Below are 4993 nucleotides of genomic sequence, written 5' to 3' on the forward strand. Positions count from 1 at the left end.
AGCTAGATGGTTAAATCATTCATCCTACTTTATGACATATCCCCTTGCAAGATGCTGGAGTTGTGGTGTTTGCTCTCTGTTTGGACCAATGCGAGACGAAGCATGGGTCATGTTCAGTAGGGCCCACTGGGGAAAAAACTTTTCACAATGGAAAACGATGTTCTTAGTAACAGTCAGTTCCGTAGTAACAGTCTCCCCCCCCCACTCAATCCTGGTAAAGGGAGGCTAGTCTGTGTAGGCCTCACACCAGTGTTCCCAGTCTAGTACATTAGCTGGGCTTTTCATTSCCCTTCTGCCATCTCTTAAGTCCACAGCTGTCTGGATAAGAGGGGTCGTGCAAAAGACTGCCTATGCGAAAGAAAGGGAGGAGGAGAAGAGATGGGTAAAGATGCGTAGCGAGAGAGATGAGGAAAGATGGGAAACGATGGCTAGAGGGGGAAAAAACAGTTGAAGGGAAATATATCTACACTGAATTAAAATAAAAACATGTTTCATGAGCTGAAGTTAAAGATCCCAGAAATGTTCCAAATGCACAAAAAGCTTATTTCTCTAAAATGTGCACAAATTTCTTTACATCCCTGTTAGTGAGCATTTCTCCTTTGYCAAGATAATCCATCCATCTGACAGGTGTGKCATATCAAGAAGATGATTGAACAACCTGATCATTACACAGGTGCACCTTGTGCTGGGGGACAATAAGGYCAAAAATGCAGTTTTGTCACACAACACAATGCCACAGATGTCTCGTGTTATGAGAGAGAGTGCAATTGGYATGCTGACTGCGGAAATGTCCACCAGATCTGTTAACATTCAATTATCTGCTCTGGTTATCTACCATAAGCCGCTACCAACGTCATTTTAGATAATTTGGCAGTATGTCCAACCGGCCTCACAACCGCAGACTGACCACGTGTATATGGCGTTGTGTGGGCAAGCGGTTTACTGATGTCAACGTTGTGAACAGAGTGCCCCAGGGTGGTGGTGGGGTTATGGTATGGGCAGGCATAAACTACGGACACAATTGCATTTTATAGATGGCAATTTGAATGCACGGAGAACGTGACAAGATCCTGAGGCCCATTGTCGTGCCATTCATCCTCTGCCATCACCTCATGTTTCAGCATGATAACACACGGCCCCATATCGCAAGGATCTGTACACAATTCCTGGAAGCTGAAAATGTCCCAGTTGCCTGCATACTCACCAGACATGTCACCCATTGAGCATGTWTGAGATGCTCTGGTTTGATGTGTACGACAGCGTGTTCCAGTTCCCCCCCTAAGATCCAGGAACTTTGCACAGCCATTGAAGAGGACTGGGACAACATTCCACAGGCCACAACAACCTGATCAACTCTATGTGAAGGAGATGTGTCACGCTGCATGATGCAAATTGGTGGTCACACCAGATACCTGCTGGTTTTCTGATCCACACCCTCAAAAAAWWYKTTTTTTAAGGTATCTGTGACCARCAGATGCATATGTGTTCCCAGTCATATGAAATCCATAGATTAGGGCCTAATTAATTCATTTCAATTGACTGATTTCATTATATGAACTCTAACTCAGTAAAATCTTTGAAATTGTTGCATGTTGCGTTTATATTTTTGTTCACTGTCAATAAAGTGGAACAGTGACAAGGACTGTCTGAGAGAGCACAGTTGTTAGGGTGTTGTTGGCAACAGACTGGGATGAATCAGCCCTCATTAACGTGAGTCATTAGCCTAGCCAGAGGAGAGACTGACCTTGTATTGTAGCTTAATGTCGATTATGGTAGCCCCCCGCACCTCTCTGATTCAGAGGGGTTGTGTTAAATGCGGGAGACACATTTCAGTTGAATACATTGCAATAACTAGGTATCCCCCTTCCCCTAACGAATGCAGCTAGCCTAGCGGGTCATCAGGCAGCAAGACAGGGTAGCGCTAAGCTAATAACATCGGCGAAGAATCAATAAGAGTATCATATCAGCACTGTTTTGGGTCAGCGATAAGGACAAATCTTATGGGGCTCACTGCCTTTCGATTTGTCGACKGTGGGCTAAAACGTCCCTATCATAATGGGACCTCTTGGCTAAAGGGGCTTCGTTTGCACTCTATCGATATGACCGAAGTTATTAAGTGTCCATTTCCATATGTGAATGCGCTGCGGCAATAAGAGGTGCCAGCTATCGGCGACCGAGATTCCACCGTCAACTTTATGGATAGGGGGTGGGTGTGGTTGGGATAGTTTTGGAGGGAGTATGGGGGGTAGCAGTTCCATCCAATCCGAGCGCTTTCAATAATTTAAACTGATCAACTTCATTAGCTAAATTATGTTGATTTGACCACAGAACATGGCCATATGGCGCAACGAAACAAAAGAGGAGGAACTAATTAAAAGTACAATAATAAAGATTTTAATGAACTGKTTCCCCAGACGTCAGCACATGGGGCTGTGGAGTCATAATTAAGTGCTGTAGTGCTGGCAACATTCTCTCCCCCATTTTAATAACGGCAAGGGTTCCAACCATCTAATTAAATCTGTAAATGAATTAGCAACATTGTGGTTCCCCGCTTGATTTTTACACCCCACCTCCAACACCGTTCACTATTCCTAAATAACTCCATACACACGCACACACTCGTTCTCTCGCTTTCACTCTTTTTCTCTCTCTCTCTCTCACACACACATACATACACTTTTCCATCCAAACACATTTGATGTTAATGAAATGTAATCATTATTGATACACTTTCAGAGGGCTTTAGCAGTTGCTAATGCATCCTAAAAATGCTAGGATGCAACACTGCACACTCACTGGCGAGTATGATAAATGGTTCTGGGGTACGGATGTGTCTGTTGAGAATCAGTCTGTCCTCCCCTTGGAATTCCTACTTTGTTTTAGGAGAGCAAAGACCTTTCTTCATCACTAGCTAATGCTATCACATTTTTTTCTACAGGTGCATCTCAATAGTGGGTTCCTCTCGTCTCCTTTCCTTCATCTGCATGGGTATGGAAAACGAGACAGGCGGGAAGCATCATTCCTTGTAGACATCCAGCAAATTGCTCTCCCTATCCTGTGACCTCAAATGAGGTACACATGAAGGAGACAAGATAAGGAAAGGTAGCCACTGCGGAATATTTGGACATACTCACACCATTTAGACCTGACGTGTAGTTTCTGACACTCATCTCTTCTCTCCAATCTCCCCCCAGGGAACCAACCTTCTGCTCTCTATCCTCCCTTTCCATCTCAATCTGGGGATCTGGGAAACTAATTAACAAAAAAATCACATGGACTGACAAGGGAGTCATTTGCATATTAAATTAATTGGATCTTCACTTGGGTCTCTGTATACTGATGACATTGCAAAATGGAAGGCGTGGAGAAAAAAAAAGTGGGTTTGTGTATCGACATTTCTCTGTTGGTCGTGTCAGGCTAGTCAATATGGCAATGTTTTTCTTCTGCGTACTTGTCGTAGGAATAGGTTAGGTTACATTATAACAACAAACATTTCTTTCCTGGTTTCTTTTATTTCAGGACCACTGATAAATTCGAAAACTGAAGAGATTTCCACCGTAGATGCTAACGTGTTAGGATTGACCTGCAATTACAGCAGAGCCAGTTGCCTATTGGAGCCATGCTGGRGTTTCAGTGCCTGATCTGAGTCTGGCAGTGGTATTCCTCTAGTGCAAGAAATGGATAGATGTCCATCCCATCCATCCATCCTTCCTTCCCAGAAGCAATCACAGAAGTAATGGGAATAATATGTAACCTGAAAATGTGCTGTTATTGGCAGAGAGGTTTGGAATTCACTTWGTTTTTGGTCTATTAACTTATACCTTGTCACAAGGCAAGCAAAACTCCACCCTTGCAAAACCTGCTGATTAGAAGGTCCTATGTWGATTGTATTTTCAACCAGCAACTGTTGGGATAAAGAAAACACTTTCAGTGTAAATATGATACAAAACAKAGAGGGGAAAATGTTTTGACTGCACTTGGCCTTTAAAGCAAAACCTTTTACAGCCAGTCCAACAAAGTTCAAGTCTCGCTCTCGTTTCTCWGTTAGCCACCATCACCATCATCATCATCATCATTGCCAAAAGGACACCCACCCATGTTGAAGGACTAGCATGTGTTGGCACAGCAGGTGCCGTTACCACAGCACACACTACCACGCTGACCTCAGGTCAGTGCCCCCTCCTGCTGCGATCAGAGTCTAACAGTCTAACGCAGTGGTTCCCAAAYRGTGGGTCGGGGTTCACGTGGGGCGTTGAAAATAAAATAAAAATGCTTTCAGTGTGAAGTTAAACGACTTAAACCAAATAGAAAGTATGTAGAAATGATAATGGACCTGAATATGTTTTAATAATAGCTTATAATCTTTGAAAACGTATAATCAACTAAATAGAAACGAGAAAATCAGGCCTCAATTGATTTTATGTTTGAGCATAATAACACAACATTAGCCATGTCAAAATGCGTAGAATTGCAGGATGATATTTTGACTTATTCTTTGGTCTGKGTATGTTTTTTCACCTCTCAACCCTTATGGTGGGTCGCGACTCAAAAGGGACCTCAGTTGGTGGGTCACGAAGAAAATATTTTGGGGAACCCCTGTCTAACGGATGGGTGACCGCCCCACGCAGCAGATCCCAGGTCAGTTTCCAGAGGCCACAGTGACCCTTGGAGCTAATTAAGGCTAAATATAAGGGCATTAATGAGCCAGGGGCCCTGATGAAAGGAGCATGACAGCTGAGCCTGGGAGGGGGTGAGGAAGAGGGGGGGGGGGGGAATGCTCTGTTTACACGAGTTACCCCCAGTAATTGGGAGGGATGGGGATAAGATACAGGCTGATCCTTTTGTCAAATGGGGGTGGGGGGGAGACAGCTGTCACACACACACACTGTTGTCGTTACTCGGAGCATGTGTCGCCTCGACGGTTTGGCACTTGGAGGGTCCTGGGAAACATGTACCGGCTGGTGAATGACATTGGTCGGAACATGTGTAACCT

At 44.2% G+C, this 4993-nt stretch overlaps 1 long non-coding RNA gene across 1 annotated transcript; it reads left to right on the forward strand.

The window, feature by feature from the left end:
- Positions 1 to 4728, forward strand: LOC111963605 (uncharacterized). Its single transcript, XR_002877269.2, has 3 exons — positions 1 to 3102; positions 3195 to 3376; positions 3520 to 4728. It is a non-coding gene; the product is annotated as an uncharacterized lncRNA (long non-coding RNA).
- The last annotated feature ends 265 nt before the right edge of the window (positions 4729 to 4993 follow it).

This window comes from Salvelinus sp. IW2-2015, linkage group LG5 (genome assembly GCF_002910315.2).
Source record: "Salvelinus sp. IW2-2015 linkage group LG5, ASM291031v2, whole genome shotgun sequence".
NCBI lineage: Eukaryota > Metazoa > Chordata > Actinopteri > Salmoniformes > Salmonidae > Salvelinus > Salvelinus sp. IW2-2015.